This window comes from Meleagris gallopavo, chromosome 13 (assembly GCF_905368555.1).
Source record: "Meleagris gallopavo chromosome 13, MGAL_WU_HG_1.1, whole genome shotgun sequence".
Lineage (NCBI taxonomy): Eukaryota > Metazoa > Chordata > Aves > Galliformes > Phasianidae > Meleagris > Meleagris gallopavo.
In genome coordinates, this window is record NC_139416.1 from 14,480,707 (window position 1) to 14,496,475 (window position 15,769).

At 40.5% G+C, this 15,769-nt stretch overlaps 1 long non-coding RNA gene across 6 annotated transcripts in view; it reads right to left on the reverse strand.

Moving 5' to 3' along the window:
- LOC109369823 (uncharacterized) overlaps window positions 1–11,292 on the reverse strand; it is a 340,039-nt gene extending 328,747 nt beyond the window's left edge. For 5 of the 6 annotated variants that reach the window (XR_014886106.1, XR_014886107.1, XR_014886109.1 and 2 more), the window contains exon 1: window positions 11,092–11,292. This is a non-coding gene — a long non-coding RNA (uncharacterized LOC109369823). The remainder of the gene's footprint in view (window positions 1–11,091) is intronic. The other variant, XR_014886110.1, reaches the window with a different exon arrangement.
- Window positions 11,293–15,769: the final 4,477 nt, after the last annotated feature.

Below are 15,769 nucleotides of genomic sequence, written 5' to 3' on the forward strand. Positions count from 1 at the left end.
AGCAGTATCACCAGCATGCCTCTGGCATTCTATGGATTTTCTAGATTGTGAAAATACAAAAACTTACAAGAACCAATGTTATTAGGTCTTCTTACACATGAAGGAAATTATTGGCTGTTTCTAACAAGCTCAGGTACCTCCTTTTGTGAAACAAACGGAGAACAGAGCAGTAATTTCTGTCCTCTACCTAAGATGATTTATTTGGCCCAATTCTTACGTTACTTTCCTAAATTAGTAATCCAAAGAAGTGGGTTGGTCACTATTCGATCCCCCTTACCACTACTGGGAAATGATCCAGATAAAGCAAGAGAAAATTACTGATAGACTGTGACACAAAGGTGTAACTTCACCAATTGTCACTGCCCTACCCGTTTATCATACTTCTCCATTTCACAGAAGTTCCTACAAATCTCCCTGTGCCACCTGTGTGAGGCCACACAGAGTTGGCATCACCGCATCCTTTCCTCCCCATCCCCTCGCACTACCACTCCAGCTGTCCCTTCTGCCTCAACGGTCCGCTCACATCAAGCACTACTTTGACCTCTGGTGCAGGATCACTCCATTTAAATCCCAGCAGGGAGTATTTTTGAGCTGCTACAATCAGCTCACACCACGTTTCTGGTCCGGCTGGAGGTGTGACTGGCAGTAGGGTTTGTATCACGCCCTGTCCCTGAGCCATGCTGGCTGTACAGACATCTGCTGGCCACTGCACTGCCCAGCTCCACGTGCTGCATGCTGTCAAAGACTGCAGACAGTGGGAATGATCAGTAGTAGGTCAGCAGGGATGCACACACCAGAAATTTTGGGAGTTTTCATGGATCCCTATAGCATGGAGAAGTTATGGATAAATTCCAGATGATTCCTGAGTGGCAGTGAGCATGATCCTGGCACAAGTCTCACAGCAAGACTTCAGCACAGAAACGTCCCCCCCGTAATACTCCCAATAAGTGCCTGAATAGCATCACACTTGCCCATTCTGTGCCTGGGTGTCCACTGATCTGCTTTCTCTCTCAAAGCAAAGCACTTGTCTTAGCATCTCAGCCATCCCTGTGTTAAATAGAGGCAACAGATTTACCTTCTACGAAAGGCATTTCTAGACCCTGAGGAAAAAGCTTTAGGTGAGATCTGAGCGTTAGATAAAGACCTGCCACATAAATTTAAGAAGCAAATAAACATGAGCTGTCATTCCTACAAAAAAGAGAAAATAAGACAGTTTGATTTCTGAGTTCAAGCTGTGATATATAATAAAAGATGACCAAATACCTGACAATGGGAAAAAGAAAAAGATAGTATTTTCAATAGCTAAAATAATATTAGGAGAATGATAGCTAAAGGAGGTCAAGAGAGGAAAGAAAGCTGTGATTTAGTAAGCAAATGGTAGGAACTGGGATGTGTAATGTATAAATACATGTAATATACTGTGTGTATTTACAGGGCATAGATTTTTTTCCTTTCATTTAAATTGCTTCACAATAAGGCAATATCCTTCTCACCAGTCCATGGAGAAGGTTCATAAGGCTAATGTGAGTGATCGCTTATGAGACCACTGGCCTCAACGTTAAATGAATGCGACTTAGATAATGATTTCTCTTCAGCTTCAAAGTCAAGGCTCTTCAAAAAAGCCAGCAGAAACTGTACAATAGATCAGTTTTGAAGATAGAAAACAAGAATCACTGTTCATGCACTTTCTTTGCAGTCTCCCAGCTGCCAGACCCATTCATATGAACAATGTTTGAAGTAAACTACCAGTCCCAGATCAAGTACACTTGATGTCAAAAGTGACTGACTGAGGCAGACAAGTAATGCTTGGTGCCTGAGCTCCAGAGTCATAGAGGGGCTTGAAAAAGATTAACTGAAATGGTGGTGGATGAAAAAAACATGAGCCTTCCTTCCTGAAGCCATCAAATGACTCTGGAATCCTTGGAATCAATATTTCTTCATAGATGTGTGCAAATGGACAACTGAAATCTGTCCTCGGCAAATGAAAACCCTTGTAGGAAATGCATACCAGTCCTTTTCTGGTCCTGGAAGCCTTTCGTGAATGTGTATAGAATTTTTTTTGTGCATCAAGCAAGTTGACACAAACACAGTCATGGAAATTGGGCAGAAGGAAGTGCAGGTTAGGAGGAAAGTACTTTGGTTACACAAGGGTCAAGGAAACTTTTGTATACATCTACAATGACTTTCTGTGATGCTGAGCAGCAAAGCCAAGAATGTTCCTAATGCAGGGAAACATCTGAACTTCCACCTGAGTTTGTTCTAGAGAAAGGAGATCACTGTGAAGGCTATTTAACTTCAGCCCTGGAAGGGAATCCTGCCCAAGGATGTTAGACATTATAACCAGAAATTACAAGTACTTTGTCTTCTGAGTGACTTATTATGTTCCATGAAAGCAGGGAAACGCTCATGTTCTCTGTCCCAGACACTGTAGAGCAGGCTGTTTTATTGAAGTGCTCCGGTGTTTTCTTTCTGTGATTTATAACCATACATATTCCCACAAGTACTGAAAGACACTCAAAATACACAGGCAGTCTTCAGCCTAATAAAAAACAGATACTATTTCAGCTAACCGGATTGCCTGAACAATCTCCATCTTAAGAAAACAATGAAATTGAGGGAGCACGAAACGTAACCCCTTGCAACCAGGGGATAAGATGACCGTTCTCAAATGATTTTTCAGATATCATCACGATCTTGCAACAAGCCACCACAGCTCAGACTCAGTCAGATAAATATCACTGAAACTCTGATTTAAACTCACCTGTGACCCAAGATTGGACCACCAGATAAACATGAAACCAAAGGCAGCTCCTCCTTGTGTAGTTCAGAAAAAAAAGGCAAAACAAAGATGAAAAAAAAAGAAAAAACTAGCGATAGAATGTCTGTGTAGGAACCAAATATGTGTTACAGAAGGAAAAAAAGAAATTACCTTAAATGTCACTTACAGTACATGTTGTGAAATACTTGAAATGTTTTTTATTGCAAAGAAAACCTACTTCAGAAGGGTATGCTATAAATATTATTCTTCTTTTTCCAAGTACAAATGAAACAGAAAATGGGGAACAAAGTTGTAATATGAGACATTAAAATGGAAGTAAACTCAAGTATAAAGTCTATCTGTGGGCCTTTCAGAGTTGTATTATTCTGAGGATTCTTTCCCCACAAGGAACTTTGTTTTACTGGACCAGAATATGGTGTATGGTGCACCTCTGAGCTTACTGTTAGCAGGAAACTAAGCACCTCTTAGTGAAAAGCTCTTTAAAAAACTACATGAGAGATTCTCCTCTTACTCAATTTGACAATGGGCAAAATGAATTGCTTTAGGACAATTAGTAAATATATTCTAGAAGGGGTTTCCTAAGTTCACTAAGTTCACGTCACAGGATATTTAAAGAAAATGAGAACACTTCTAAGGGAGCACTGTTGGCTGGAACACACAGCCTACACCAGCGTGTAAAAGCTCACACTCAGCTTTTTCTTTCTGTTCCCCAACCTCCCCCCAGCTTCTGATAGGCATCCAAATCAAGCAACCATCCTAACTAACTACCCAGGCAATACTGCCTCATCGCTGAATTATCTCAGCACCTTCAGCTTCAACTTTACCCTCCCGGCTCCCAAGCTGCAAAGGAACATCTCGATGCTGTCCCACAGCTGGGAAATGCAGACAAAAGGGTTGAATTAATTGCCCTCAGTCCAAGATGACAGCTATGACAGAACCAAGAAGCGGCGTTTGAACCACCAGAACAACTTCACTACCTCTAACAGCAATGCAGCAAGGTGCAGAGCATCTTCTGAGGCTCACAGAGACATCCCGTTAGTCTGAACTCAAATGCACAAAACCCACAGCTTCTACACAACATCTAAATGCTTCTTTACTACATTATTTTACTGTAGTCTTATACAGTAAAACAAACAAACAAACAAAAAAAGCATTTCCACAGCAATTCCACTTTTCCATAAGACTCTAACTAGCTGCAATTTCATATCCAGTACAGAAGACTCATGATTCTGATTTCCTTTACAGTCACATACGCCCCTTTTCATAGGCATTCAACAAAAGAATCTTCAATGTCAATGTATTTATTTTTTTATACTGAAACGACAGGAACAGGCATATTCAAATCTTTCCTCAGCACACATGGGTTTATGTTCAGAAATCCCATTAGAATCAATGCATAAATCAAGGTACAAATATATTCCCACGGGACTGATGGTAAATGACAAAAATGGAGAATGTTTAGGATTTAAAACTATTCCAGCAGCCTGGCACCATGGGGCACATTTCAAAGCTAACTGTACATGAATTTTCTAATTAAGTTCAGTTCACAGCCCTTCTACTAAAGTCACACGGGGCTTCAAACAAGAAGATCTAACAGCAATATGACTTGAGAGTCCATCAGTTACAGCTACCAGAGGAGGGTGAGCACCAAGACTCAGCATCTTCCATTCAGAACAACACCTACCATGAAACAATAACTGAGAGCCAAGAAGATTCATTGCCAGAGGATTTTCCTGGCTGCTCTGTTCTCTTGAGCTTCTCCCAGTGCTATTAACGGCCTCTACTAAAGAGCTCAGAAACCACCATTCCTTAAGATTGTCAGAGAGCTGAATTCCCAACGATGTCACTGGCTACAAGTTGTTATTAGCAAAGAATTAAGAATCATCCTCATTTATTCTTCCCCCAGAGTCCGGATAGGACTGCTCTATCCCAGTGAGAGAGACAGATGCCTTGCCATTCACCCCAGGTTCTGAAGCTGGTGGTTTCATGGGTGTCAGCGGAATCACAGCTGCTTTACCTTTGTGCATGCAATAAGACAGTCGGCCCCATGAGGTGCTCAGCTCACTGCAGGATCGGTTCTGAGTGTGATATTCTAACAGACATTAATAAAGAATCTCAATTACAATAAGCTACATGCACACAAAAAATGGATACTTTGTTTTCAGATCATTTTCTACAAGGGTGAATTTTATCTGTGCTCCCTGGGACTCATACTCAGACAGTGAATTTACACCCAGAATAAATTTGGCCGTTCCTGCATATACACTTGGCAGTGAGGAAAATTGCACAAACTCTAGTAAGTTGCACAGTTTGTCCTAATCTGTTTTATTCTTTCACATACACCTCAATTTGAGGCGAAAAGAAATAGATATCAGATGTGACAAGTGTATGGTTTTTTTTTCCCTGATATCTGACTGTTCATTTTGCCTTGGAAGGGCTGGAGCACCTTTCAAAAGTTTTAGCCCTCTGTTTCTGAGGAACTTATCCTTGTGGCATGTCTGTCAGTTTTCACAGTGCTCAAGCAAGTCTTTGCAATTTTCACATAATGGCAGTTGTTGACAGGTTGTTAGGGCTGACAGTGAATATGTTTGAAAAACTGTCAAGCTGGTGAAAAAAATTAGAGGGAGAGAGAAGGAGCCTCCTTACATTTGTAACAGCATGTTAAACTGTAAGTGCACTCTCAAAATGCACAGGCCTACCTCCAGTCATGTTACTTGCTCTACAATGACAGCATATGTGAATATATGATCCCTAAAAATTAATGTCAGATTGTCACTTTATAGGTCAGTCGCGTTACTACAAAACTCTGTTTACTTTTATAGAGCTGGTTTTACCTTTAATGCTCAATAATAGCTGTTTCAAGCAAAGAAATTGCTAGAAATATGGTGCTATTAATGCTAGCTTTTAATTAGCATAACGTGGCTTTTCCCAGAGGAATTATCCTGGCCACTAAGAGCCCACTGCAATGAATATAACCTGGCTGCTGTCCAAAAGCCTGTCCCAGCTCCATACAGCACGGATGGGGAAGCCCTGCTGGCATTCCCCACCCACAGAAAGGGAAATGGTCACCACGGGAATCCCCCGCACAGGCACCAGCTGCACCAATGCTGTCTGTTCCCGAACCACGTGTGTCTTCAGAAATGGTGCAGGCTGGGCTGTAAGAACTCCAGTTACGCTGATCAACTGCGTCATCCAGGGCGGTCCCATGAACAAAGCAGGCCAATGTGGAGAGTAGCACCGCTGATGGGACAAAAGGGAAATTACTTGGCCTCATTACTTTAGGAGAGATTCTATTCATTTTGGCTATCCTGTAAGCACATAGTCAGCATCTGACGTTAAGGAGAAATTTCTTCTTTTACATCTTTTCACTATGCAACAACTCATAGAATCAACTCAAAAAGACTGATTTTTCTTTAGACATCAACTCAGAAGATTGGATTTTCTCTTGATGAATAAGTTTTAATACTGAAGTTATTTCTACTAACCATGAACTTCGTGGTTTGTCATCTAAATTCCCCTTCACAGAAGGCCCTTCTTATTTTTTATTCAGATGTTAAAGACTTGTTCTTGCAGTCTTTTTATAGCACTGCTTTGGTTGGCATTTTAAGGGGAACACTGGATTCTGAGTGTCCACAGTGTGCGGCTGGTCTACTTTGTCTAATATTGGAACAGACTAAAATAACTGAGAGAAATAAAGGGCATCATAGCATAATCACAGCCTTGAGATTATTATAACCACGGTAAAAAACTTTGTACAATATTCACAGCAACACAATTCTCTCAAGTAGAAATTTGGTAAGGTAAACTGCACAGAAGAAGCATTCCAAAGATAGAGTTTTGCTGTAACATACCCAGCAGAAAAATGAAGATGTTGGAAGGAAGAACTGAACTGAATAAATCAGTGAAAGAATTGAAAAGGTGATGTGGAAAATTCCATGGGTGATATATTTCCCAGAACTGCATGCAGCATCTGAAAGTAAATCCACTGGGACTTCAAAAGATACAGAAAATATAAAAGAGAAAAGAACATAAAAGGTAACCAGAAGAGAAGAGGAAGATCAAAAATGAATCGAATAAAAAAGTCAAGGTAACATGACTAGGAAATACCGAACTGTGGAGAGGAAGGAAGGTCCATCAGGTTGAGTGAGCTTAAAACTTGATGCATCAGAGAAGACTCCTTCCAGCTCCCAGTGAAGTCAAGAGAACTCCCATTTATGTGAAGAGAAGCAGGATTAGGTCCTAATCCTTCTGCCTCGCTATCCAGTAAAGTGAAGATAATAATTGTATTGACAGGTAATTCTGTCTCACAGGAGTACTCTGAGGATTACGTAGCGTCTATACTGCGCTGTGAATTGCTAAGTGCTAAATATGATTATACAGGGATTTCCATCCAAAGATCTCAAAGCACTTTCCAAACATTAATAATTGAAGCTTTATAATACCCTTAGGACTACACATGTAAAGAAGGCAAACAAGATTCAGGGCTCAGCAAAGCGGGCAAGGATTATTAGACTTACTTCATAGTGGATAAACTGCACCACGGTGAGATTAAGTGACTTGCCCAAAGTCACAGAACAAATCAGTGGCACTTCAGAACATGAGCCTAGAAGATGAAATTCCTTTACTCTCTGTACAAGAGGAAAGATGAAGTGCAATCAGAGGCTCAATCAGCTTTTGGAAAGAGATGGATCAGGCCACAGCAGGGAACTGGAACATCCAGAGAAGACTGAAGAGAGCAAAAGAAGAGAAAAAAAAAAATCATTTATTTGAAGACTGGCGGGGTTTGTTTATTTTTAGGTACGTGAGCAAGTGCCAATAGTAGAAAAGGCAATACCTTAAAGCTGCAGAAAGTGTGGTCTATTGACAGAAGACATAGCCATTACAAAGAACAACATCAATTCTTTGACTCACAGATTCAACAAAAAAGATGTCGGACGTGTCAGAATTCAGACTAATTTCCCCAGGGGAAGAAGAAACAGAGAAGGAAATGAAAACCATCTTAGAACAAGGAATCAAGAAGCTAGAATGACTGAAGACCGTTATGACTAAAAGAACAGACTCCTCTCAATCTCTGGTGTGGAAGGCTTACTATTCACAGAATCCTTCGAGATCATCTTCACAGCAGAGTTACACAACCTAACCTGACACCAAAATGGACTTAAACCTGAAGACGGCTATAACAGTTCTGGGAAATCATAGCAGCCTTGACATATTAAAAAAAAAAAAAGAACAAAAATGTAATCAAAAACAGCTTGTGAGTCTATTTATTGTTGTACATGATAATAAAGAAAGATTGTGTCTAGCAAATATGATTGAATATCAAAAATATGACTCTGGAAGTGAATTTACTTTGACTGCATCACAGGATTCGAACAGGTACAAACAACTCTGTTATAAAGCACCTGATGTTCAGCACGTGAGCAGTGACCCTCATCTGGCAGCCAGCAAGACTTTGTTTGAGGCACTGCAGCACATGCTGAACATGAATGTGCATTGTCAGGACCAGCGTTTGGAGATGAAGTGATTTCTCTCTCAGTGCTTGTATGTACAAATCTCTCACAGGCTTCTGAGCTACAGGGGATGTAAACCTGAGCTTGAAAGGAGCAGTAAGTGGAGCACACAATCTGTGGTTATCTTGACACTGCTAATTCTTATTTTCTTTAGAACAGTGAAAAGAGAGAAGAATGTTTCCACCTCCTCAGTGCAATGCAGAAGAACGGTCACAAGTCCGAGATCTATCCATTTTAGCTACTGGAAGGCTGAAGTAAAATACTATACAAGCACAGATAGTTTTATAAGCAAGAAGGAAATGAAGATAAAAATTCATTCCTGGTAAATTCAGGAGGAATACAGAAGTGTTACATAGTTATGTAACTAAACTGTTACAAACTAAATCATAAAAAAAAGCTTTAAGTACTCGCTGCAAAAATCGTGCTGAAATAAAACTCCTGATTTCAACGTACAGCTCAACTCCAGCAGTATTCCTGGCTTCACTTCATTTGTTTTCAGATTTTGGAAAAGAAAAAAGTGTTACCTCAGAAATTTCTTTGCGGGGAAATAAATAAAACACAGGAGAGCAGCACCTGAAAAATGGAAAGGCTGTCTTCTTTCTCTTGTTTCAGTCTCAGTTTTGCACCAGATTCTCAGCTTTGCTTTTGCTAAATCTTTCTGTTTGGTGTCATGCAATGTAACACCAGACCCTTAGCTGGAACAGATAATATCTAGTACTTAAAGGCTACTATGAATAATCCCTGGTTAATGCTGACCAAAAGGATAAACTCCAGCAATCTCATTTTCTCCTCTTTAATGGAAGTAAGTTAGAGCTGAGCTAAGTGTTTGATACAGACAGGGACCTCATGTCCAGCTCTGTTACAAACACACAGCCAACATTTTCAGTTAAAAGTTATCTGAAATTTAGCCAATTTTGTGTTTTCCTGCTTAAAAAACTTTCAGGCTCATTTTGAAAGATTCTGGGGATCTGCAGAACAGACTGTTAAACTGCCCTGAAAACTGCCTTGCAGATGTTCAAAGAACTGAATCAAATTCCCTCTCAGTCAGCCCATTCACTTTTGAGGAACTACTGTGAAAAACACTGATGCAAACAGAGTTTACATACATACATATAAAAGAAATTTTTAATCTCAATTTTTGAAGTTTCCACACTTCCAACTAAGTTAGTTGGAGTTTTGCCACTGCATTCATCAGTACCAGGATCAATACTTTGATAGAAAACGATCAAGCTAAAACTCAGCCGTTCTGTTTCCTAAATCATCCACATTCTTTTCTGAACACAGCCTATTTGGTAAGAAGCTGATGACCTCTCTTTGACATACAAAGGACGTTCTGCCTTTAAATGGGCTATTGCAATTCGGTTTTGATAAAATCTGACTCTCTGCAATGAAAGAAACACAGCAGATATCAAGCCTTCGTTCCTGCACCTCTGAGATTTCCTACACCAAGCAATTTTGCCACCACTATGACCACAGAATTTTATACAGAATCCTTTCCGTGAAAATACTATAAATTATGCTTTTTTATGTGTCAAAAGCACAATGAACAAAACAATCAAGGGAGAATAAATAAGAACAGTCTCTAATTTGTAATGGATTTCTATCTTTGGAGCTAAGTTACACAGGATTGGATTGCAATATTTTAAAATTATAGATTTCCTGCGCTTTTCACAAAATTTCAGAAGTGGCATCATTTAAGCTACAGTCCACATAGTCCTTATGGACTTTAAATATTACCAACACAAAAGTAGAACATCTGACTTTAAATAGGAGTTAGCCAATTTAAAGCAGAAAAAAAAGTTGGCTCAGTTAAATGTAAATATTTGTATTATGATGCAACCAACAAAAAAGTGTTCACCTTCCTAATCCATCTGTTCCTTGGTATTTCTGCAGTGCATGTCATGTTTGGCATCACTAACTACTTCATGTCCCAAAAAGAACCACAGACATTATTTTCCACACACAGATCCCACAATCTGCTAACCTGAAACAATAATATTAAGGGAAGAACTACACAAAATAAGCAGATTTCTTTCATTCCAAAATAAGCACTTTTTTTTTCCTTGCTATTCATTGCCATTAAAAAGGAACTTGTGACCTAATAAATGTCACAATGAGTTTCATTTAATTAAAATAATAAATATTATACAGTAATGCAGATTGACATTTATATCTTCATTTACGTGAAACTGGATTTATGGTCAATGCTTTATTTGATGGAGGCCACAAATAATGTCTCTTAAACTGCCACAGGATGGACACAAGATCACATTAATGAAATTAGACAAGGCAAGGCACTGATATATGGAGCCCTCCTGCTAGAAAATAAAGTAAGGCATGTCCAGAGCAGATGTTTTCTTTGGCTGCAGCTTAAGTTTGCTAAATTTTCAGTGGGCAGTTTAACACCACACACACAAAGGTGTAGAGGAGCAGACCTCCCGCCTTCCAAGACGTTCTATAGTTAATGCCCTACATCAGCTCTGCTTTTCCTGTCAAACACATTAATGCAAGAACGATTTGTAACTGCAAAGGAATATCTAAGTACTAATTATGAAATCTGAGTTCAGAAGGCTGAAATAAGGTTTTCTCTGCTCATTCATGGAAGAAATACCCCATCTCTCTATTTGGCTAATTAAAGTTATATCCAGGGAGCTATTTACAGATACATTTGATTTCGACTTGATTCTTTTTTCTTTCTTCAGTAAAAGAAAAATAGAATATTCTTGGAAAATTGGTATCAGAGACCAAACAGAAGGGATCAACAGGAAAAGACACTTCCACAGGAGAGGACTCTCATCTTACCTCCACAGCTGCATCCGCACCAGTTTTTAGCCCATCCTGAAACAAGATGCACTGGGTGACAGTTCACTGCTTCTCACTCCAAAGTTTTCCACAAAAGGTAATAATACCACAGTGTCTATTCTCACAGTACTTGCTTAACAAATCAGGCTAGTCCATAGCTCTGCTGCAGTGAATAAATAATCCCAAGTAGCAGAACATTGTGAAAAACAAAACAAACTTGCCTCGTGGGCAAATTATCTAACTGGATGCTTGTGTGTGAAGTTCAGATAAACGTTCAGTTACATGGAAAAGCATCTCAAAGTTTGATATTTATCACTCTGGATTTATTTTCACCTCAGGATCTTCATGTGCCATGTTAATATGATGCCACACAGGTTCTGAGGGGGAAAAACATGTAAATTGGGCACTGTCATTTGGGGAGACAACAGAGACAGTAAGAGACCAGAAACAATGAAAGGTCATTATCTTTTCTGCTTCTGAACTAGAAAAATGGTTTTTCAAGCTGCATCTGCTAACAAATTGCTTCTTTTGGCCATTTATGCTAAAATTTAAGCATTACAAGCCTGAGGGTCTGGTCTAAGTAACATTACTTTCATTAATCAATTTACAACAGCTAAAATCCTATTTCTAGCTCTAGATAGGAATGCAATATAGTCAGCTGAAATTTGGCCTCATATTCCTTGGGCTCAGGTGAAAGTGACACCGCAAACATCTCTGGACAATTTATTCAGTAATTTGCCCAGCTTCTTCATCCGCGTTCCAGAGGATATGGAAATGATTTAAATAACAATTTCACATGCCTTGTTCCAAAACCATTTCTGCACTCTGTTTCAAATTCTCACTTGAACAAAGTTAATTTCCTTACACATATAGATCTATGCTTAAGCCGGAGCTCTGACAGGGCTTGGAGTGGCCCCTGCAGATGCGTGGTCTGAGGTTATCAGAGGGCCCAAAGTGACCACGTTTCTCCCGTTCGTGAGCCCAACTCTCAGATCTGTCCTTGCAGCCTACAGGAATTGGATCTGTGACAACTGCAACCCGCCTAAGGCCTCAACGAGCCCATCCTGAGAAAGAGTGCAATAAATGGAAGGAGCTTTTTATAAGGGTATTTCCCTTTTGCTTTCTATCTGCCTTTATCCCCTGGAGAGGTTCAGGAATGCTGTGGGTGCAGAACACGCCTGTTTTTATGAGGAACATGAAGCACAGCAGGGCAGCGGGCATTGGGCCACGTACACATCTCTCACACAGCACTGCTAAGCCAGCCCTTCTGGAAAGGGCCTCGCAACATTAAATGTTTTATCAGCTCATGCAGATGAGTCATTATAAATCGAAGGAGTGCTGTCAGAAAGCCGAGCATCGCTCCTTTACAGATAGCGACCTCCTGAAAAACAACCAACACAGTCTGCATCGGGTTTCTGTAAAGGGCCCTTAGTCACACACAGTGCCAAATTACAGTCCTGTTGAAATCAAAGCAAGGTTTGTTGTTGTACTGCCAAGGTCTACCATGCTTCTCCTCAGTCATATCACAGCTCAGACTGCTGAACAGACAGAGCTCCTCGAAACAAATAGAACTGCCATACAAGCGGCAGCGCTTTCCACTTTCCTCGTTTGCCGTGCAAAAGTTAGGGCAGCATTCCTCCTGTCAGCCTGCTCAGCATGAATAATAGATATGTCAACAAGTATCTGTAAGAGGTGCGCTTGGCCCTTTTGAATATCTCCAGCAAATTTGTTATTTGGCATTACACAGAGCACACATTTTCCAGCTAGCAAAGAAATACTACAAAACACGTCCATGTTAAACCAGAGAAATAATTTTACTCACACCTTATTATCTTTATGTAATATTTAGTTATCTCCTCTCCTACTCCATTGTTTCAGTGACTATTTGCTCAATGAGGTGCCAAGGAGATGAGAAAAACAAAAAAAAAAATGAGGTCAGATTGGTGCAATAACACTCTACTGTTATTTGCTGAGGGCTGAGCCTCAGCGGCTGCAAATGGTACAACTCCTGTGCAGGTCATTGAGCTCTGCTGACTTACGCCAGCTGTAGGCTGGAACACAACTGCTGGGAAACAGATTACAGCTCTGTAATCGTAAATGTAAACCAGGCAATATTTCAGCTACAAGAAGTAAGGACATTATAGGAGAGCTGAAACTGTATTGATAGAGTGGCATGTGGTCCCATGCACAGAAGAGGACAAATTTTCAAGCAGTGTAACTGGTCACACTTCCCTTGGAAGAGTTCAAGGCCACCCAGTGTTTGTGCTGCTGTGGTCTAAATTATTTCCTTTGTAACAACTAGTCTCACTTTGCCTGCCCTGCCCCAACAGCTCATCGAATGCATTTCAGCATCGTTCCTCTGGCAGTGTGCAGCCTGACGCCTTGGCAGAATCATCACCCAGCTCCACCTCTGCACAACACACACTGGAAGTGAGTGGCTCTGCCAATTGGGCTATCTCCATGGCCAGGCTCTAAATTAGAGTCACAAAAAAAGATATTTCAAGGATAACATGAAATCGCTGTGGTGGACATTTAAGGCCCAAACACACAAAAAGCCTAACAGCAATGGTAGAGTAGGAAGAGGGAATTGCAGCCATGAGAGATGGTAGGAAAGGAAGAGACTCTGAAGTCAGATCTGGTAGAACAGCATTAATATTCGAACGCCAGCAATAAGTTGCCTTATTTCTCTGGGTTACATCTGGGCATCAGTGGCCTCCATTTTTTTCAGGCTTCCATCATGTTTAATACTAAGAGCAACCTGATCTTTGAAGGGTAACCAATTCCTTCCCAGGTGAGGATTCATCACCGTGGATACTGCCAACATTTCAAGTTTTCTGCACATGAGCCACCAGCAGTAACTTCCAGGACATGCTATAACAATTTGACAGTGGCCAAAAAGTGATTGGTGGCAGAGCTGGAACCAACATTCCCAGGTTGCTACCTGGATTATGGCAAACACCAAAAGCACAGCTTTCATGCAACAGCAGGCATGCATCTCTAGCATTGTGGAAAGTGTTCACTCGCGCATGTTCAGCCACATCACCCTCCTTCTCCTAGCTTACATGGTTGTTTGACCTCCCGCAATGCTTTTGCCAACAGGAGCAATGGTGGGCATGTAGCATGGTGATTTAGGAGCTGCACGCATTCATTGTGAGCAAGGCAAGATGTCTCTTTAAGAAAACAGCCACCCACATCCCACGCGTTAGAGTTCTCATTCTCGATAGCACCACTAGAGCTGAAAAACTGATAGGAGACACTGGGGAAAATTAGGACAGGGAAGAAAAAAAAAAAAAAAGAAGGAATAGACAGCCTGAAGACTGAGGATACCATTACCATAACTTGACAGACCATTAAAAAAAGGTCAGCATCCACTCTAAATAAATGAACAAATTAACACACTACACCATGTTCAGCTACATATTAAGAAGCATTAATGAGAATGAGAATAGCTCGCAGTTCAGTTTACTTAGCTCTTTAAATAAACATGGGCTATTGGAAATGTTATACAACAACGCAGGCACCGTAAGTGTAGCTCCAACTCCTGTCATTCCTGCAGATGAGTTACAAATCTACAAGAACTTGTCTGCTCCATGCTTGCAGCCACCGCTAAACTTAAATTAGTAACTATGTAGGCCTCTTCCAAGGCATATCAGAGACCAGCTGTGCAAGGACCTGTCACCTTCTTGTCAGTGAAAGTTTTCTGTCCAAAGAACTTTCGTCATCTCTCATTCCTCAAGTAGCTGGATGTCACTTGAAGAGACAGCTGAAGTCACTTGCAATGAATGGTCTCAAATCAGAGCTCACTGCCCTTGTCACAGAAAGTCTCACCCCGCAGCTAAAACTGTCACTGATCATGTTTAGATATGTACGCTGAGGTATCAGATTAGAAAAGAGTATGCACGAGATGGGAGTTTAAAAGAGGCCAAGTTGCAAGGAAAATCTTAATAGGGAGAATCGAGGGCTTGAACGGTTAGCCCTTTTCCAAACCCAATTTATATTTCCCATCAAATCCAATAAAAGATATCTAGCTTCTAAAAACGGCATGTTTCCAACCAACATATTCAAGAAGGAGCTAAAACTTTAAGTACTTTGGCCAGAGAGCATGTAGTTTGCTAGGATAATATGGCATCTCTGCAGCAAGTTACTTCATTAAGAGGAAAATACCCAAAAGGCATATCCTGACCTCAAGATTAATGCTCAAAATGGAGGATGCATATTCCATTGGGTTTTGGGGGGATTTTTTAATGGGAAAAAAGTATTAAATTGGTATACTCTTAAGAAACTTTTGAGAATATGATAAAACTTTCTCTTTGTTTCTCAACATCTTTCTCCCATTAGCAGTAGGAGCACTGCCTATTGGTTATGGCTAGAGATGTAGCAGTCGCCCCACAGTTGCTTTACCAACTTAGCTACTGACTTCTAGGTGACTCCTTTAGATTCCCACTAAGTTCTAGGAAATCCAGCTTAACTGTTGGCAAACCAAGCAGTGTGGGCTTGCCAGAGAGCACTGAAGGACACATGTGATCTCCCCACTAAAAATAGCAATGTTTGGTTTGCAGCTTCTGAAAGAAAGACAAAGAGTATGGAAACAGCCAGAGGATGCTCATTGTGCTGTGCACCACTTATTTTTTGCTTCTATTCTAAGACAGCACTGCACCAATAGGTCATAGGAGCTATA